The 22,930-nt window shown below is 32.9% G+C and overlaps 1 long non-coding RNA gene and 1 pseudogene across 1 annotated transcript; both read right to left on the bottom strand.

Annotated features, from left to right (window-relative positions):
• On the bottom strand, positions 1-12,790 carry LOC111988162 (S-adenosyl-L-methionine:benzoic acid/salicylic acid carboxyl methyltransferase 3-like; annotated as a pseudogene).
• Positions 12,791-13,696: 906 nt separating this feature from the next.
• LOC136062666 (uncharacterized) lies at positions 13,697-16,641 on the bottom strand. The gene is made up of 2 exons (XR_010624399.1): positions 16,270-16,641; positions 13,697-13,918 (listed from the first exon to the last, which is right to left on the bottom strand). It is a non-coding gene; the product is annotated as an uncharacterized LOC136062666 (long non-coding RNA).
• Between the last annotated feature and the right edge of the window lie 6,289 nt (positions 16,642-22,930).

Here is a 22,930-nt window from a genome sequence, read left to right as displayed (position 1 = left end):
CTAGGGCCGGCCCTGCAGCCACACACACATATATATATCTCGTAATCTTTCTTTTCTTGTCAAGGAAATTGTCCGATTGATATACTAAGTCTTTTCTTTAGAAATGCGATCATCAATAATTTTTCTATATCTTTGGAAAACCTCGTCGATTATTGCATTTCCAAAGTGAGTAATAAGTAAGGATTTAGCCACAACTTTCATATACTTTATCACACCATATCCATCATTACTAAACCAAATAGATGTGTTGAATTCACCATCATAAATTTTCCAGTTGACTTCAGAAATTTCTAGGCGATCAATGGAGATATCTTCTTCTTTTGAAACTTCAAATTTCAATATAGACGAGGATGGTGTGTAATGAGGAATGTTGAAGGAATCCATTTTATCTTCTTCTATGAGTCCCTAAAATGCATATTCTATGCTTTTAGCACAATATATAAACTTAATGCAAATTTGAGAAGAGTTATTTTTTCCTAGTACAAATTTGCTCTTTATAAGTTTGTTTTAATTATAATTAATCTATCAAAATATAAGGATAAGAAGAATGATTATGGGATTAAGATTTGGAACAATATATCAAAATTTGTTAGGGATTACACCAGATGCAATAGTTTTAAAGGGTTGTGATTAAAAGTCAAAAAGTTAACTTTTAATCTCAATCATTGAATAAAATAAAAGTGCAAAGAGGTAAGATGGTAAATAATGATAATTAAGTGAGAAATATTATGAAAAGGATGAGAGGTTTTGCACTGGGTGCAATACCTAGATCTCAATCCAAGACCATTTGTTTTATTTATAGTATATCAAAATAGAAGGATAAGAAATGACAGGCCAAAAACGAATTGACCCCTTATGATGAATTAATTGATTAATTAGCCAAGTTTAATTAATTAATCAAATTAACATGCAAACACGTGGTAGCACAAACAAATCACCAATTAAACTAAGTATGCAGCGGAAAATAAATTGACACGGTGATTTGCTTACGAATGGGGAAAACCAACACGGCAAAAACCTCACCGGGTGATTTTAAGGTCATCACTCCTGAAATTCCACGATTATCATAACAAGCGGTTACAAGTAAAGGAATCCCAATACCTTATACCAACCTACAGTTGAACCCTTACCCTAATACCCAATTGGACTTGTTCTGTAGTGACAATTTCCCCTTTTGATGCACGGCTCCCAGTACGTGACTAACCAATTGCGTGGATCTTAGTATGCAACTTCAATCACCAACTAGAGAAGGTTGTTGGTTGCAAAGTTCTTCAGTTCATCCATATGATGAAGATCAAGAAGATACTTGGTTACAAAACCCTATGGTGCACAAACATAGCAACTTCTTTACAAGAATGATGAACTAGGACAAAACTTTATCTCCGTCATAATTTGCTTGAACAAACTTTGCTCAACGCTCGTGCAACTTGTGTCCTCTTTGATGGCCCTTAAAATAATCATTTTATATCTCTAGGGTTGTGAGAAAAGAAAGCCCAAACACATAATCACGGATTAGAGTCCAAACAGATCTGAAATTTTGTTTTTCATAAACCTCGACAGATAGCCATTTGTCAAGTAGTTGTCAAGCCACGGGGTTGGAACAGCTCTTAAAGCTCGATAGATGGCTGTCGAGCTTTAATGACAGACACTTTTTAGACTTGAATCTTGGACAGATTTGCATGGCTTTAACATTTGATCTTGAAACACAGTTTCTTAAAGTATTAAACTCATTTTAGATCTACTCAAATATAAGTAAAGTGCGTTTTGTCAAATGATTAGACAATTATATAAAATAGTAACATATGTTCCTAACAAGTGAATCACATATGTCTTAACAATCTCCCCCTTTAGCAATCCGTGACAAAACCACAATAAACAAATGAGATATGAGAGAAGTCGTAAATCACTCAACTCATATTCATTCGTTGAATACAATAAAATCTATCATAACACAAACTCTTGAAAATTTTTGCAATAAGAGAGTTTATGGTAAGAAGACTTTGGCAACTTGTATTTCTGAAACACTTTAAACAAAACTCATCAAGGCATCTTAGTGTGAAACAAAAATAATAGATTGCATACACATAATAAGAAGCATGTGCATAAAGAGAGTAAAGAAACAACACATGTAAGGGTAGGTGAAAGAAACATATATCAACATATAAAGAAGATAAGTACAATGTATGTCACTAATAGTCACAAGACCCAATGTACAAGAATAAATGTATCTAAAGTAGAGAAAAGAAAAAGATACAAATAATCCTCACTACATCCCTCAGATATCAACACTCTCCTTAACAAAAATGTCCTATATTAACTCTCCCCCTAAGTATGACTACTCTCATATCCAAAACTACCTCCCCTTTTTGTCATAAGTGACAAAGGGTAAGAGTATCAAGTAGACATCTCATCAGTAAAGCTAACATCTCCATCATCATCATTATCGGAAGCATCATCGTTATCACTATCATCATCATCCTTAGCCTTAGAATCAGGATCCATTGGAGGAGGTGGAGGAGAAGCCTTAGGAGTAAAGTCACCCATGATCGCTTACCGCCGCGCAATATGGTCGACACGAATGTTCACCTGATACAACTCAGTAGAGAGTGTATCAAGGCGAGCATCCATGCGCTGAAGTTGCGTCATGATGTCTCCTAGAGTCACATTGCTCGTAGAAGAGGAGGGAGCTGATGTGGATGGAGCAGATCGAGATGGAGCCGAATAGGAGGGAGGAGCTACTGACCCAGACTGCCTTGACTTAAATTGCGCCTGGCTATGTTTAACGGTAGTGGCATCTATGGTACAAATATAAGTAAAGTGGTCGGACATTGGAAAGGGAACAGAAAAATGGCGTAAGATCCTCGTGATAGCAGAAGGAAAGATGAGTTTTACGAGACGCCATATCTCTATAGACATCTAAGATAGAAAGAATAAAGTGAGAAGGAAAATCTTTGGTAAAAAGCTCAAGACGGGATAACAAAAATCGAGCACGAGACTCTGTGAAAGAGTTATAGTGAGAGAGAGGGTGAAGAATAAAAGTCATAACCATGTTCAAAAACCAAGGACCATTTGCAAAGTTCGAGTAGTAAATGAACTGACACTCACCCCAAACAGAAGGGCGCTCATAAAAAGCAGATTTGAGCTCATCTTTGGACACAGTCCTTAGATACTAACAAGTAGGGTAGTCAGGAAACTCTACCCTAGGAACATAAAGTACATCCGCAACAAGCTGCGGTGTGATAGCAATGCGCGTACCTCAAACACAAGTATTAAAGAGAGGTACTAAAAAATCAATTCCATGCATGTTGGAGTAAAACTCTTGTATCAGCACGGATGGACATGTGATCGGGATGTCACACAGTGACTCCTAACCTCGATTGTGAATGACATTAGGTAGGTCAGTGTATGCGAAGTCCGCCAAAATGACTCGGCGTTCAGAATGAATGCCTCATTGAGAAAAGTTCTCCGAGAAAGCCTTTTAGGCATCCTCATCATGAAACCAAATATGTGATGGAGTAGGATCAGAAGAAGTGGATGCCCTGGAACGAAGAGGGTTCTGGGACGAAGCAGATTTACATTTAGGTGCCATAGACACGACTAACGTAAATAGAAAAGAGAGGAAGAAAGAAAGACAATCAAAAAAGTCCCAACAGATTTCAAATACAACAAGTATATTGAAAAGAGAGTACGTATGCATGAGAAATGCATGAACATGTGACATGCAATATAAAAAGCATAATGGGCTCAGCTTAATCCAATCCTACCAGCACACAATTAATTTGCACACATCTAAATGCATGATAATACTGTTATAATGCATATGTGATGCAATGTATGAGATTTTAAACTCATTTAAGCAAAAACTCATACCAAAATTTCAACAAAAACTCAATAATGTTGAAAAACCCCAAAATTTTTCAAAAAACCCCAAAACCTAGGTTTCAAAACATGAAATGCATGTAAATGAGAGATTAGAAACATACCAAGTGAAGAAAAAAACTTGAGAAAGCTTGAAAATCACTTGGAAATAGGTTTGGAGTGAGAGAGAGTGTTTAGGGAGGTGAAAGGACGGATCTGTCGAGAGAGAGATCGAGAAAAGTGAGAAGGAAATCGCGTTGAACCTTTATATAGAAGGTCAGCAAAGCTCGATAGATAGAGGTGTCGAGAGGTGTCAAGAAGGTGTCGAGCAAAATAGACGTCGACAGATGCAGCTAAAAGGAAGCTTGATCGATCCACTAGGTTTCAAGAAAATATCAAGGATCTAGGAACTTTCTCGATCGATCCACCTAGCTGTCGAGATTGCGATAAGAAATAGTTTAAGTGCTTGATAGATAAGCTAGGTGTCAAGGAGGTGTCGAGGATTTGTCGAGATTACTAAAAACTAGTTTTTCAAGAAGGAAAAAACACATATATGAATGCAATCAAGCATGCAACTCAACTAATAATCCAATTAACATTTTAAGCTCCCAAAATAATCTCTTAACAATAAAATTGATAAGCAATTAGAGCCTAAAACACACACACACACACACACACATACACACACACACACACACACTAAACAAGTCTAATCAATTTTATATTTCAAAAACAAATTAAAACAGTTTAGTGAGCATACATTAACACATGTAAACTTTGTGATGGCCAAATTACATTGTACCTGCATATGTATCAAAAGTAGCAAAGAATATTGCGTGTTGTGTGTGAAAAACATTGCAAGATTGCATAAGTGTATACATGTTATGACGATTTGAGATATGAGAAAATCACTTTAACTCATACATAATCATAACTGTTTGATGGGGACTATTACCTTAAGGTACATCCTATAACTCCCATATCTTCTAGAATACATGCTTGCAATCATATATAAAGCATTTTTATTCTTTTTGCTTTTGATTTTTCTTTGCATATATATATATATATATATATTTTAAGCAAATCATGCATGGGCATAAAAGAGATAGAAAAGAAATACTTAATTATGTTAAGCATTTGACATTCCAATTTTGTTATGCCGAAGCATACAAATGTCATTGATATTGCACTTTTGCTATATCGAAGCATACATATGTCATTCGTGATTGGCGGGCAACAGTAGTGAGATGGTTATTTATGTCTTTCTCTTAGGATTTTCTAGTCATCATGTCAAAAAGAGTGATACGAGTGTTAAGTACAAGAGATTACTTAATCTTACTCATCACAAACAAGAACCACAAAACTCACTTGCTTAGTTGTGCATAGAGAAGCCCATCTAAGTTACAAGAGATACAAAGTTTAGAAAATTTTGTTTCAATGGCCATCTAAGGTACACATGTACCAATGTACACAAAACACACACTGTTTTTGTATTTTTCTGATTTTTCAATTTTTTTAAAAATTTTTATATGAAAAATAAAATAAATAAAACTGAAAACAAACAAAAACATGTTAAACAATGTAAAGAATAAAAACTAGATGCAAATGTATGAGGAATGAGGAGGAGAGAAAAAGATCAATCCATGGAAATAACACCAATGTTTTGATGAAGGAATTCAAAACATTTACTGTCAAGAGGTTTGGTGAACAAGTTAGCTTTCTGATCATTGGTGTGAATAAATTCAAGAGTGAGAATACCATCTTCAACAAGCTTCCTAATGAAGTGATGTCGAATCTCTATGTATTTGGTTTGAGAATGTTGAATCGAATTTTTAGAGATGTTGATGGCATTAGTATTGTCACAATAGATGGTGAGATGCTCATGAAAAATACCATAATCATGGAAGAGTTTTTGCATCCATAGGAGTTGGGTGCAACAGCTACCGGCAACGATGTACTCAACTTCTGCAATGGATAAAGAGATGAAGTTCTACTTTTTGCTCATCCAGGAGACAAGATTGTTACCCACATAAAAACAACCCCCCGATGTACTCTTTCTATCATCAGCATTTCCAGCCCAATTAGCATCATAATACCCAGCTAAGACATCATTTGTGTCCTTGTTGTACCACGCACTGAACTTAGTAGTGGTTTTGACATACTTTATAATTCTTTTTTAAACAGTCATATGAGATTCTTTGGGATTAGCCTGATATCTAGCACACACTCCAACATTGTAGCTAATGTCAGGTTTACTAGTAGTAAGGTAAAGAAGACTACCTATCATGTTTCTATATAGAGATGAATCTACACTTTTGCCTAACAAGTCCACAATGACTTTAACATTTGGGCTCATGGGGGTTCTAACAGAACTAGCAGATTCCAAACCAAATTTTTTCACAAGATTTTTAGCATATTTAGATTGAGATAGGAATATACCTAAATCTTATTGACGAATCTGCAATCCAAGGAACTGAGTCAGCTCTCCAAACATGCTCATCTCAAATTCGGTTTGCATAAGTTTTGAGAAACCATGAGCAAGTTCATCCTTAGTCAACCCAAAGACGATATCATCAACATAGACTTGAGCAACTATTAACTCGCCATCATCCTTTTTGATGAAGAGAGTCTGATAAGCTTTTCCTCTTGTGAACCCATGTGACACAAAGTATTGTGTGAGCTGATCATACCAAGCTCTAGGGACTTGCTTTAAGCCATAAAGTGCCTTTTTGAGATATAACACATGATTTGGAAAATGTGGATCAATGAATCCTTTTGGTTGAGCCACATAGACATCTTCTTTAAGTATCCCATTCAAGAAAGTAGTCTTTACATCCCATTCAAGAAAGTAGTTTTTACATCCATCTGATAAAGTTTGAACTTCAAATGACATGCTAGGGCAAGGAGAATTCTGATGGACTCCATTTGGGCAACTGGGGAAAATGTTTCATCATAGTCTACTTCTTCCATTTGTGAGTATCCCTGAGCTACAAGTCGAGCCTTGTTGCAGATCACATTGCCCTTCTCATCAGTCTTATTGCGGAATATCCACTTTGTGTTGATGATGTGCTCACCCTTCGGTCTAGGTACTAAAGTCCAAACATCGTTCCTCTGAAACTGAAGCAGTTCATCATGCATTGCTTCAACTCAACTTTCATCCTGAAGAGCTTCCTTAACTTTTGTGGGTTCAACTTGTGACAAATAACAAGAATAAGATACAAAGTTAGCAACACATTTATCAACTGTATGATTCCTCAATGTGAGTTCATTCATGTTTCCCACAATAACTTCTGAAGGATGATTTAATTTGATCTTGGAGGAAGGTCCTTTCTTTTCATGAGATTCAGAATCTAGTGAAGTGGGTATATTTGCAGAATCTTCCATAACGCTGGGAGTACCAGGAGTATTTGGAGATGCAGGTTCTTGTTCAACAATTTCTTAAACTTCCTTAGGCTCAGGAGGAAGAATTTCTTTGAGGAATTACTCAATACCTTTCTCAGAACTAGAATTTGAAGACTCATCAATAACAACATTCACTATCTCCATTACCTTCATGGTTCTTTTGTTGTATACTCGATAAGCCTTGCTTGTGGAGGAGTAGCCCATAAATATACCTTCATCGCTTTGAGAGTCAAACTTTCTCACATTTTCTGTATCCTTGAGGATGAAATAAGTACTTCCAAAGATTCTGAAATACTTCATATTTGTCTTCCTTCCTTTCCACTACTCATATGAAGTCTTCTTGGTACCGGGTCTGAAGTACACCCTATTTACCGTATGACATGCAGTGTGAACGGCTTCTCCCCACAAGTTTCTAGCCACATCTTTGTTATGTAACATGGCTCTGGCCATTTCCTGAATAACCCTGTTTTTTCTTTTTACTACACCATTCTGTTGAGGAGTAAAAGGAGTAGAGAATTCTTGAGATATACCTGATCTTGTACAAAAGGACTCCATATACGAGTTCTTGAATTCTTTACCATGGTCACTTTGAATTTGATCAATCTTCAGGCTTTTTTCATTCTACAGTCTTGTGCATAAAGCTTCAATGTGCTTAGGAGCATCAGACTTGGATCGTAGGAGAATCACCCAAGTGTACTTAGTGAAGTCGTCTACCACAACCATGATGTATCTTTCACCACCAAAAGATTCAGTTCTAATTGGACCCATAAGATTCAGATGTAGAAGCTCCAATGGTCTAGATGTAGTTGATGTCTGAGTGCCTGGATGCTTAGCTTTCGCCTGTTTCCTAAGCTGACGTGGTCCACACACTACATTGCTCATTCTACTAAGTTTTGGTATCCCCATGACTGATTCATACTTAGATACAATAGAAAATGTTTGTAACTAGCTTGTCCCATCCGTTGATGCCATAAATCTTCATTTGGTAAACGAACGCTATTGCACACAATATCAGCATCAGGAACTAATCCGTAATAGTTGTCTAAAGTGTGAACACCACTTATGAGTTTCTTTCTAGATTCATTCATGACAAGACACTTTCCCTTTGAGAATAGTACCATGAAGTCTTGATCACATATTTGACTTATGCTCAACAGGTTCACCCTTAGACCTTCTACATATAGAACATTTGCAATGTCTGACAGTCCAGGTAGAGAGATGATTCCTTTCCTTTTAATCTGTGATTTGCTCCTATCACCAAAAGTGACATTACCACCTTTCTTAGACTCGAAAACCTTAAAGAGAGATCAGTCTCCAGTCATGTGTCTTGAGCAACCGCTGTCAAGGTACCATAAACACGTGTCCATAACTTTAAATGCGAACTTCATCATAAAACATACTTTATGCTTAGATAACATATCAGTGGGAATGGTGCTTTCTCTCATCTGCCTTTTACAAGCTAAACCTTTAATTTTTACTCTTCTTAGACAAACTCCTTTGCACATTTTCATTTTGAGACAGTCTAGTTTCTTCTTAGTCAACTTGAGATTTTTTCCAATAGTCATCACAAGAGAATTCAAATAACTTTTAGACTTGTATTTCCTGAGACACTCAAACAAATAGAGATTATAAAAAGAAGATGTATTTGAAAACAAAGATCTCTTCAAGCCGGTTACAGCCATGACAACAGGGGTTAATGGATCAATACAGTAAAGGTTAACCCTAATCAGAGTGTGCCTGCTCTGATACCACTTGACAGGCCAAAAATGAATTGACCCCTTATGATGAATTAATTGATTAATTATCCAAGTTTAATTAATTAATCAAATTAACATGTAAACACATGGTAGCACAAATAAATCACCAATTAAACTAAGTATGCAACGGAAACTAAATTGACACGGTGATTTGTTTACGAGTGGGGAAAACCTACATGACAAAAACCCCACTGGCTGATTTTAAGATCACCACTTCTGAAATTCTACTATTATCACAACAAACGGTTACAAGTAAAGGAATTCCAGTACCTTATCCAACCTACAGTTGAACCCTTACCCTAATACCCAATTGGACTTGTTCTGTAGTGACAATTTCTCCTTTTGATGCACGGCTCCCGATACGTAACTAACAAATTGCGCAGATCCCAGTATGTGACTTCAATCACCAACTAGAGAAGGTTGTTGGCTGCAAAGTTATTCAGTTCATCCATACGATGAAGATCAAGAAGATGTTTGGTTACAAAATCCTACGGTGCACAAACACAGCAACTTCTTCGCAAGAATGATGAACTAGGGCAAAACTCTGTCTCCGGTTACAATTTGCTTGAACAAACTTTGCTCAACACTTGTGCAACTTGTGTCCTCTTTGACGGCCCTTAAAATAATCATTTTATATATCAAGGGTTGTAAGAAAAGAAAGCCCAAACACATAATTACGGATTAGAGTCAAAACAGATCTGAAATTTTGTTTTTCATAAACCTCGACAGATAGCCATTTGTCGAGCAGCTGTTGAGCGACGAGACTGGAAGAGCTCTTAAAGCTCAATAGATTGCTAGTTGTCTAGCTTTAACGACAGGCACTTTTCAGACTTGAATCTTGGACAAACTTGCATGGCTTCAACACTAGATCTTAAAACACAGTTTCTTGAAGTATTAAACTCATCCTAGATCTACCCAAATACAAGTAAAGTGCATTTTGTCAAAGGATTAGCCAATTACATAAAATAGTGACATATATTCCTAATAAGTGAATCACGTATGTCCTAACAAGAAGAAAGATCATTTGATTAAGCTACAATGCAATATATCAATATTTGCTAGGGTATTGCACCGAGTGTAATAATTTTGAAGGATTGAGATTAAAAGCTAAAAAGTTAAATTTTAATCTTAGCCTCTGAATAAAAGAGTAAAAAAAAAAGGTAAAAAGGTGAAAAGTGAAATTTTTTATGAAAGGGATGAGAGGTCTAGCATCGGATCTCAATCTAGGATCATTTGCTAGTAACCAAGAGAATTATGGTACATTAGTACTATCTGATCCCATTGGGAAAAGATGTTTATGGATCTCTCATCTCTTTATCGGATCTGAATCTAAGATCATTTGTTAGTAGCCAAATTGGTCATTAGTATTAATTGTTTGATCCCATTGAGAAAACTAGTGTTTCAATCCCTCATCTCTCACTTTTTATAAGGAAATAAAAAAAGATAGTTAGTTAGTAGTCAATTTCTTGTTAGTACATGGTTAAGAAACTCCTTCTGCTATGTGTACAACATATTTTTCAAAAATCAATTATATGTTTTTATTTTTGGATAATTTGATACTTGGAAAATGGTAATTTTGAATCTTAAATGTCTATGTTGCAAAAGGTGTTAGTCAATTGAATTATAAGGTTCTTGACAAGATTAATTATATATTAAATTTATTATAGAACATATTTTAGAAGGTAAATAAAAGAATATGTTCTTTTTTTCTTCGATGAATCTAATTTTGTTCTTAAGTTTCGATCAATTTATCAAATTTTAGATTAAGTAATCAAAATTTAAGAAATAATTAGTTATATGTCTACCAATCATAATTAAGTGCAACTAATAATAAGCTTTCCATCATTTACTATCGAGAGTTGCATTTGTGGTAGCATATGTCAATGTTACCTTTTAGACCTTGTCATTGAGTGCCATAGCTATTAACTCCCAAATGTAACAACACTCTTTGCTAGATGGATCCTCGCTTCTTCTTCCCAAAAATGTTAATACCATTCTTCCTCAAGCCACCAAATCCTCCGCATGATACTTTAAAAACATTTAAAAATCTCTTTGGAATTGCTCATGGTAGGCTTTAAGTACATAGATGCCATATAAATGTTTCCTTTGTTGTTATCCAGCCCTTTCGGGACCTAACGTACAATAAAATTAATATTTGTTAATGTGATGCCAACAGAGTGTGAACCATATAAATTTATCATGGCATAGATCTTAAATAGATAACAATAAAACAATACTTTTGATGCAATAACTCAATCCACTTGCTAGAAATGGCGTAGCCATGTTGGGGCCAAATGTTTTTAGAAATATTAAGTATGTAGCCCTCAAAATTTAAAATAAAAATTATATGAATCTTAAATCTCAATTAAATATTTATACATTTAACAAAATTATTAACTTTTTAAAATAAAAAATATGGTTTTTGTAAGAAAATTTAAAGATATTTATATTCATTTAAATAGAGTACAATTTTGTTAGTGATAAGTTAAAATATATATATATATATAAGCCCTTAATCATTGTATTTAATTTTTTTTTTTTTTTTTTTTTTTTTTTTTTTTTTTTTTTGTGGTTGAAATATAAATTACTCTCTTCACATTATCAATGAGGTTTTATGCTTGCTCCTTTTTGTTTAATTGAATGGATACTAATTTTATTTTTCACAGTATATTTATTCTTGAATTTTAGTATTTTTTTTCCTTAAATTTTTGTTTTTTAATAACATTGTTTCATAGTTTATATTAAGATCCCCAAAACTACAATCCAAAACAACAATATTGTTGTATTCTCTCCTCTCACATAATAGTCGGTGTATTGTAGAATTACTTCTAAAATAAGTTGGATTTAACCACATCTCACGTGATAATGGATATAATTAATCACATTAATCTTTTTGTTTTTAAAAAATAAGTTACCTGAGACAACCGATGGAGATTATAAGAAGAATGGACAAAATGCATACTATGGCCAAAATGGGCTTTTACCCATTTCTCACAAACTTTCTAGTAAAATGCTCAATGTCTGAAACTAATTAGTGAAATGCTCTTATTTTGAAACTCGATTTTCTAAAAATTGAATTTCAAATGTAAAACTTGATTTTTAGAACATCGAGTTATAGCGAACGTGGACTTAGAAATTTTTTTTTTTTGGAACTCGAGTTCCATGTAAAGTACCCGAGTTCCATTTGAATTTTTTCAAGGAACTTGAGTTCCATGAACTCGAGTACTTCACATGGAACTCGAGTTCTAGAAATTATTATTATTATTATTTTTTTAATTTTCAATTCGCTATAACTCGATTGTCCAAAAATTGAGTTTTAAATTGAAACTCGATTTTTAGAAAATCGAGTTTCAAAACAAGAGCATTTCTTTAAATAGTTTCAGATATGAGGCATTTTGCTAAAAAGTTTTGACGAAAGGGGCAAATGCCCATTTTCTCCTGCATACTATTGCTCGGAAAAAGCCTACCATAAAAGGAACCAGGAGTTCCTGAGAACAAACATGGACCAGTGCCAGACCCCAATTGATAGCTCATTTTTTCTGGAAGCTTGGTAATGACTTGAAAATAGTATTAAAGTCATTTCCTGGAAGGTCATTCAAAAATTCTTGATATTCAGGTAATTCATGGCCTAGCTTTTGGCGAAGCTTGTCCACTTCCTTGATAAATTCAGAAACCACGAAAAAAGTATATGGTCCAGAAGAACAACCCAAGTCAGCGATGGCTAGGCTCCTTGGTAAGGTGCTGCAGTAGAGATTGGTTATAGCTTCCTCTCTAATGGGTTAATTTGGTCATGGATATTACTTTTTGCTGCCCAAAGTCCAAAACAAAGAGTTTGAATGATTTGTGATCTATATTTTGCACATGCTGTGCAAATAATTGACCCTCATCAATGAACTTTACCATAAAATACAAACATGGTAATTGCAAGATAGAGATGGACTGGGTGTAAAAATTATGTGCACATGTTACGTCTAAAGTACATTATTCTTTTGTTTTTCTCGTCTTCCACGAAAGAGGACAAAAAGCAAGTACTACAAAAAAAGAGTCTACTAGCAAGGCTCAAATACCCTCGCAAAAATTCAAATATCATCGCAAAAGGTTATTAGCAAGGGCATATGGGCACTCGAAGGCCGTCGTATTTGTTTTTGTTGCTAAAAAAGATTTTGTAACCATACCTTCGCAAATAAATAATTTACGAGGGCAATTCACTGTCGTTATTGAACAAATCCACCCTCACAAATATATTATCAAACGATGAGAAAAGTTGACAACTTATTTTTAGCGAGGGAAAACAGTCGTCGTTAACAACTATTTTTGAGGACCTTTATACCCTTGCAATTAGTTATTTGCGAATTCCAAATTGATGAACTACTTTTTAGAGACAAATAATGCCGTCGCTAAAATTTATTTGTAAGGGCTTTTAACCCCTCGCAATTAGTTAGGAATAATAGTGACGACATTAAGCTGTTGCTTAAAATGTTTTTGCAAGGGGGTTAAGTGGCATCGTTATTCTATAAATTGTGAGGGACTTTGTCGTCACTATAAAATTATTTATGACCAAATTTTTATGCCATCGGTGATAATATTTTATATAATTTTTGAAATATTTTATTATTTATTTATTTTTAATTATTTTATATAATTTTTTTTTTAACTATCATGTTACGATAGTACAATAATTACTAAAAATTGATCAATTGAAAGATAAAAATTCATATAAGTTCAAACTTTAAAATATAGAATATACAAAGAAATCTTGAAATTAAACCTTGTTTTAAACTTAAACAACTAGAATTATGACAATATCTATACTAGTCTTCCTCCGAGTTACCCTCCAAGCTATTTTCAACCTCCCTTGTGTGATTGATTGAGTTGTCCTCTTCATCTCTACTAGTATCATCCTTAAAAAAACAAAAAAACAAAACAAAACAAAACATTAAACATAATTCATACACTAGAATATTAGCTTTTATAAAAATAATAATAAATAATGGTTAAAGAGAGTGCAAGAGAGATAGAGAGAATTCATGACATGTAATTCATTTATACTCACCCCCTAATCTTCATCCATCCATTTATCCACCATCTTTTTCCAAAAGAGTGTAGAAATGAAGGACCATTCTTATAACTATCTTCTTTCTTTGTGTACTTCTTAAAAATAGGATTTTTAATGTGAAACATCCAATCAGAATAACAGCGTTTAACCAATTCTACAAATTCTTTCTTCACTTCCTCATCTGGTTGCTTATGCCTAAAATGTTGAGCTCTATAGCAAGCATATAGAGTTTCAAGCTCAGATCTTGGGTATTCACTAAAAGTCATCCAAGATCCATTCAATTTTTAGTAAAAAAGAATAGTAATCTCTCGAGTAGCTTTTGGTGTGATGATTTTGCCTTTACTTTTACCTTTCCTTGCCATGTCTGCCCATTTTTTTTTTTAAATAAGCCCTTGCCACGTCTACCTACTATTAGTTAGTATTAATATGATAAAAGTATGTAATATAAATATGTATTTCCAATATGATTGTGTTAAAGACATGACCCACTAGTAAAAGATGATACTCTAGTATAAGATGATACTAGACCTTATCCTCAATCCAACAATACTTATTGCTACAATCAACACACAAATAATTGTTTTGCATATCTTTATTTATTGAATGTTTAAATGCATACTCAAGAAAATTTTCAACCCCATTAATATATCTAGTAGAATGATGCATCCAAAATTTATCAATTGACATTTTATCTACTCCCTATAAAGCATCATATTATATAACTAACAACAATAATGGTTGCTAACACATGTATAATTATGCACTCTTAAAAATAACTAGCATAGTTAACATTGGGTCTTATAAAATAGAAATATCAAGGATTTGCATATCTGGCCACAAAATAGAAATATCAACACAACCTAAAGTAAATCTCAAGCCAAACAATTGAGATTGGACAAATATGTTGTCAACATCGTCATCCTAATTAACTTTTTCAAGTAATCTATAGATTTTTGGCTCACTACAAGCCTTACACATTTAAAACTCACATCAGAGAACTCTACAAAATTTCCGCATTTAACATTCCTTATAGTGTTCTAAAAATTACCACAATATATATATATATATTTTCAATAAGATACAAAAGTTTGTATTTTCATGTAAAAAAAAAAAAAATTATAAAAACATATATAAATAAATAGCTTCAATCAATATGAATATAGATATATATGACTAATTATTTTATGGGTTTATTCTAAAAGAAAACATAGATAATAAATTGAACTTTGTATTATATGCTTAATTTAAATGACCAGCCCTTGCAAAATTCTTCTTAAGTCCACAAAAACCAATGCGGCTTGACCGAAGTAGAGGGAGAAAAGGAACTCTTGTGTTAGAGTTGTGAAATTATAGAACATAACAAACAACTTTCATTATAATATAACTTTGTCAATAATATTGGTTAATAAGGCGGGTATGAGGATTTGAATTATAACACATGAAATCAAGTCAATCAAAGAAATTAAATTAACTTGCATTATATACATAACTAATAAAAAATTCGTCTCTTCCCTCAAAAAAAAAAAAACTAATAAAAAATTCAAAAAGGACAACAAAGCATGCATAGTCCTAAAACACAGAACAAAGGATAAGGATTTGTTTAGACTCAAACATGCATGTGCTATAAACTTATAGTAAGCAATCATCAAAGAAAAATAAGCACAATTTAACCCCCCCCCCCCCCCACCATATTTTATATGATAATGATATAAATCATATAATAGGTACATTCAAAACAGGATTGGCAAGGTAAAAACAGAAAAAAACCAATCTATAGAAAATTATTCATATATTTGTATGAGATATTGAACTAATATTTATTAATCTATAATTTTTTTAGAAGAAGATATTGAAATAATATGAATCTAATACCTAGTTACTAGTTCATTTTTGTCTAAATTGAGAAGTATTGCAATGATAAGGCCATTAAACTAATTCACATAATAATTAATATAAAACTTTTAGTTCAGAAGAAATTGTGAGGGTTTAGATATTTGACAACTTCAAGATTCACCATTTTAAGACACATAGCCCACCCCACATACAGATGGCATCTCAAATAGACGACACCCAAGGGAACATATATATCTAAATATGAATTGAAACAAACCACCTAGCATTGCATTTTAAGAACTACGACTAAGTCAACCAATACATGGGTATCATTTAAAGAATTGAGAGGGTTAGCAAATGTACCTACACCGTGTTTGATAGCAACATAGACAACAGGAAAGCTCTCAAGGTGGCGTGGTTGGACTCTTTGCAGCAATAGTTGAGAATTCTGACAGATCCGTACAGTAATGGTAGCTAGTTGGGAGTTTGTATTTGGAGAGTTGGGGTTTGTGGTTTATGCAGGAAAGGTGTTTGAGTTTGGGTTTGAATGGGGATTTTGGGTTTGGTTAGAGGGAGAGGCATTTGTGTTTGGAGATTTAGGATTTGGGGTTAGGTTAGAGAAGGAGAGGCGTTTGAGGGAGATTTTTTTTTTTTTTTAGTCAAAGTAGAAGTTTTTTTTTTTAGTGAGACGGAGAGACCTGGCGGGGATTGGAAAAAATTGGCCGCCTTTTTTTTTTATATTGAGAGGAAAGGGAGAGCAAGAGGGAGGGGAGGGAGATAGGGTTTTTCTTTTTTATATTGCAGCGGTTTTTAATACTGCCACTATAGAGGGCCACAAAATATAAATCATTTCTTCGATCAATAACAATTAATTAAAATAACATTTTACTAAGCATTTTCTCACACGGTCATACACTTAAAAAAAAACTTCAGCCCCAACCAATAACTTATTATTGAATTCATATTTTGAAAATCCAACTGTTGGATTACATGTTCTATATGTTCTTAACACGCATGCCAATTTTCATGTCAATCGGATGTAATTTACCATTTGATCATTAAACTCATCTTTTATGTGTTATTTTAAACTACAAAAACTTGAATTTAAACAATTGATTGACGACATGGCTATTAATCTTTGATCACCTTGAAATTTTGTAACCATTAAAAATATATAAAGATAATGTAATCAAACGGTAGATTTGTCAAAATTCACATTGAATTAAGAAATATAGGGCTTGGTTCAAGTTACACCTGATATAACTAAAAAACTGTTACACCAACCAATAACTTATTATTGAATTCATATTTTGAAAATCCAACCGTTAGGTTACATGTTATACATGTTCTTAAAATGCATGTCAATTTTCATGCCAATCGGGTGTAATTTACCATTTGATCTTTAAACTCACCTTTTATGCGTTATTTTAAACTACAAAAACTTGAATTTAAACAATTGATTGATGACATAGCTATTAATATTTGATCACTTTGAAATTTTGTAAACATGAAAAATACATGAAGATAATGTAATTTAACGGTAGGTTTGTCAAAATTCACAATGAATTAAGAAATATAGGGTTGGATTTAAGTTACACCTGATATAACTCTAAAAAATGTTACACCAACCAATAACTTATTATTGTATTCATATTTTGAAATCCAACCATTGGGTTAAATGTTATATATGTTCTTAACATGCATGCTAATTGTCATGCCAATCGGGTGTAATTTATCATTTGATCTTTAAACTCATCTTTTATGCGTTATTTTAAATTACAAAAACTTGAATTTAAACAATTGATTGATGACATGATTATTAATATTTGATCACCTTAAAATTTCTTAAGCATGAAAAATATATGAAAATAATGTAATCTAACAGTAGATTTGTCAAAATTCACAGTGAAATAAGAAATATAGGGTTGGGTTCAAGTTACACCTAATATAACTTTAAAAAATGTTACACCAACCAATAACTTATTATTGAATTCATATTTTGAAAATCGAACTGTTTGGTTACATGTTATATATGTTCTTAACATGCATGCCAATTTTCATGCCAATCGAGTGTAATTTACCATTTGATCTTTAAACTCATCTTTTATGCGTTATTTTAAACTACAAAAACTTGAATTTAAATAATTGATGGATGACATGGCTATTAATCTTTGATCCCCTTGAAATTTTGTAATCATGACAAACATATCAAGATAATGTAATCTAACGGTAGATTTGTCAAAATTCACATTGAATTAAGAAATATAGGATTGAATTCAAATTATACCTGATGTAACTCTAAAAAATGTTACACCAACCAATAACTTATTATTTAATTCATATTTTGAAAATCCAACTGTTGGATTACATGTTCTATATGTTCTTAACATGTATGCCAATTTTCATGTCAATCGAGTGTAATTTACCATTTGATCTTTAAACTCATCTTTTATGCATTATTTTAAACTACAAAAACTTGAATTTAGACAATTGATTGATGATAGGCCTATTAATCTTTGATCACCTTGAAATTATGTAAACATGAAAAATATATGAAGATAATATAATCTAATAGTAGATTTATCAATATTCACATCGAATTAAGAAATATATGGCTAGGTTCATGTTACACCTGATGTAACTCTAAAAATTGTTACACCACCCAATAACTTATTATTGAATTCATATTTTGAAAATCCAACCGTTGGATTACATTTATTATATGTTCTTAACATGCATGCCAATTTTCATGCCAATCGGATGTAATTTATCATTTGATCTATAAACTCATATTTTATGCATTATTTTAAACTACTAAAATTTGAATCTAGACAATTGATTAATGACATAGCTATTAATCTTTGATTACCTTGAAATTTTGTAAGCATGAATAATATATGAAGATAATGTAATCTAACAGTAGATTTTTCAAAATTCACATCGAATTAAGAAATATAGGGTTGGGTTTGAGTAACACATAACACAACTTTAAAAAATGTTACATCATCCAATAACTTATAATTAAATTCATATTTTGAAAATCCAACCGTTGGATTAAATTTTCTATATGTTCTTAACATGCATGCCAATTTTCATGCCAATCGGATGTAATTTACCATTTGATCTATAAACTCATATTTTATGCATTTTTTTAAACTACTAAAATTTGAATCTAGACTATTGATTAATGACATGGCTATTAATCTTTGATCAACTTAAAATTTTGTAAGCATGAAAAATATATGAAGATAATTTAATCTAACCGTAGATTTTTCAAAATTCACATCGAATTAAGAAATATAGGGCTAGGTTCAAGTTACACATGACGTAATTCTAAAAAATGTTACACTACCCAATAACTTATTATTGAATTCATATTTTGAAAATCCAAACGTTGGATTACATGCTCTATATGTTCTGATCATTCTTGCCAATTTTCATGCCAATCGGATGTAATTTACCATTTAATCTATAAACTCATCTTTTATGCATTATTTTAAACTACAAAAACTTGAATTTAAATAACTGATTGATGACATGGCAATTAATATTTGATCACCTTGAAATTTTATAAGCATGAAAAATATATGAATATAATGTAATCTAACGGTAAATTTGTTAAAATTCATGTTGAATTAAGAAATATAGAGTTGAGTTCAAGTTACACGTGATGTAACTCTAAAAAATGTTACATCACCCAATAATTTATTATTAAATTTATATTTTGAAAATCCAACTATTGGATTACATGTTCTATATGTTCTTAACATGCATTCCAATTTTCATACTAATCGGATGTAATTTACTATTTGACCTATAAACTCATCTTTTATGCATTATTTTAATGGGAATAAAATTTTATTCACTTTTGAGAGAGAGAGAGAGAACAGAAGGCTAAAATTCTTGAATTTTAGGTCACCATTTTGAAGTTGAAAGTGCTATCATTTTTTTACGGGTACAATTGTTTAGAAAATAAGGACAAACCTTTCTTATATAGGATATATATAAAAGGTTTTTTTTTTAGACTTTAAATAAAAGGTTCATCTAAAGAATACAAAGTTTTATATGTTTATATGTTTCTTTTTATTTTTCTTTGAATTTTAGAATTACTTTTATCTCCAAAAAAATTAATATTTTAATGATTTTTTGCAAAGGTCAATCATGGCCCTCGCAAATAATTTTGTATTAGTAAGGGCATATTTTTAACCCACACAAAAAATAAACTTTTTGTAAGGGATTTTTTATTGTCCATCGGAAATAATTTGGTGGGAACATTTCCCCCAAAAATTTTGACGTTTTAATGATTATTTGTGAAGGTCGATCCTAGCCTTTGCAAATAATTTAGTATTAGTGATGGCTTTTTTTAACCGTCACAAATAATACACTTTTTGTGAGAGATTTTTAATTGCCCTCGCAAATAATATGGAGGGAAAATTTCCCTCCAAAATATTAGTATTTGTGACAGCTATAACACATAATTGTGATAGCTTTTCTTGTTGGTCACAAATATTTCACATTTTACCAAGTATTTGCGAGGGCTTTATTTTGCCATCACAAATAAGATTTTTTGAGAGGGCTTTTTGGGTCCGTCAAAAATTCTTGGTCGCTAATAGGCATTTTTCTTGTAGTGTAAGTATAAAATATTTACATTTAAACTAGAAATTGCATGCGTAAGAGAAGATAGCGGAAGCAAGCTAGGTGATATTGCTTATGTGTGATGTCATGCGTTTTCTTGTTGTGGGTAGGAATTCATACAAATAATATGGTACTCTACCCTAATGAAAAAAGTTATCTAATAAAAAAAGAATGACATAACTGTTAGGTTCTAAATGTTTAGAACGATTGGCAAATCGTGAACACAAACTTGTCTAGATATAGATCTTAGAGTCTATAGGTTTTATTAGACAATGTTCAAGATGATTCAAGTCAAGATTCAAGAACATACAAGCTGCAGGAAGAAGACTTCATATTCGGCCTGGTTCGATCGATCGATCGAAGAACAGGCTCGATCGATCGAAAATCGTATCTGCAGAATTTTAAGTTAGCCCAAACAGCAACTTAAGCCCATTAAGGATTAGGGTTTCAGATCTACTTCTCCCACTATATAAAGGAAACCCTAAGCCACGTTTTTGGGACTTTTGGGAGAGAGAGATTAGAGTGCCTCTTGTGTCTCCTTTTATTTTTAGGATTTTGTACCCAAACCTCTCTAAGTCTTTGTTGCTCATACATTGCGGTTTGTGTGAATCTCTTGTGAGATCATTGAGGAGCTTTCCTTCACATAAACTTAGGGTTTTCAAGGTAGAGATTATCTACATCTTGATGATCAACAAGATTGCTAACATTGAAGCTTAAAGAATATCAAGCGTGGGTGCTTGTAGCTGATTGAAGAATTTAAGAAAGAAGGAGTCCGTGGATTCGGAGCTTGCACGGGGTCGTGTTAGTAAGTTCTATTGGAAGGTAGTATTAGGAAGTCAAGCAGGGAGCTTGTAAGTCCTTTTGTATGAACTTCGATTCTTTCATAGTGGATTCAGGTTTGCCTTGAGGATAGGTGGGTAAAATCCTCCCCAGGTTTTTTACCGGTTTGGTTTTCCTGGGTGATCATATCTTGTGTTATTTATTATTCCGCTGCTATATTTTCTTGATATGATTGTTTGATTGTTTTAACCTAGAATTGCTTAATTTGACTAAGTAACAACTTGGCTAATTAACTAAGGCTACTCAATCTGGTTGTGTGTTTAAGGGGTCTATATTTCCAACAATAACTTAAAAAAGACACTTGAAAAAACTAAATTTTATAGCAAGTGATTTACTTTCATTGATATGAAATGCCACATTTTGTATTTTAAAAGTACTTAATAAGTACGGTTATGATGAGCACGTATACATACTAGATTCAAACTTTTTAGTATTGAAAATTTTCCTCTTGCAATTTATGACAAAATATGGCACACAAAATGCCTATTTTTTTTTTAACTTGGCATTGGTTTGAATTGAGCAATCTTTAAGGGTGTGTTTGTTGGAGGTGAAATAGGGTGGATAGAAAACTTTGAAAAGAAAATGGAAAGGAAAACCTTTTAGAGTGTGTTTGGTTGGGTAGGGAGGAGGAAAATAAATGATGGGGCTCAAGTGTTTTTTTTTCCAAGCCTACCAAAAATTTTCTCCCAAAATGGGGAGAAAATTGAAGGGAGAAAATGAGTTGCTTAATGGACGAAAGTGCCCATGTGTACTTGCACATGGGCAATTCATCCATCTTTCTTTCTTTTTTTGTGCCTTCTTGTGCATGTTCCCTTTTTTTTTTTTTGGTAATTATACTTAACCCACCTGTGGTTTGGGCAAAAATCACTTTGCCTATCCGTGGTTTGAAAAGTATTACTTAACCCACCTGAGGTATGTTTCCGTCAATCTCTGTAACCCACCTCAGTCCTAGTAATTACAAAAACACCTCTTAACCCCAAAACACAACATAATGTGAATCAAAACACCCAAAACTCAGAAACTTTTCGAGAGAGAACCAAAACGCAAATCAACGTGTTTTTTGGTTTGGAGTGTCTGGAGGGGGAGAAAACACAAGTTTCGGAACATCAAAGCTAGGGGAGGTAGTTTCGGTAAAGAAAATCAGGGTATTTGTGTCTGTTCTCAATTTAGGGTTTCAGATTTTGTTCAAGTGCTAACTTATTGTGTGAAACTATAAATTTGGGCTTCCTAGGAATCGTGTTTTGTTGATATGTCTTCATCAAGTGGTAATTCTCGGGTTTGTGTGGGCATAGGTGCAATGAGCAAACTTGTGCTTTGAGAACAAGTTCGAGTTTCTACAATTTTAGGAGGAGGTTCTTGGGTTGTAGCCGTTATAAGGTTAGTCCTAAGTGTCCTTTCTTTGTTTGGCTTAATAACCCAACCTATCCTCGTGGGAATGAAATTGCACCTTTGGCTTTAGAGAGGATGTCTAGGCTTTAGAGTGCTCTCCAACTTGACAATGAGAGGGAAAAGACAGCTCTGAAAAACAAAAAGAAGAAAAAAAAAACAA

This window comes from Quercus suber, unplaced genomic scaffold (assembly GCF_002906115.3).
Source record: "Quercus suber isolate HL8 unplaced genomic scaffold, Cork oak 2.0 scaffold_438, whole genome shotgun sequence".
Classification (NCBI taxonomy): Eukaryota; Viridiplantae; Streptophyta; class Magnoliopsida; order Fagales; family Fagaceae; genus Quercus; species Quercus suber.
This window is presented reverse-complemented; position numbering and strand designations above follow the sequence as displayed.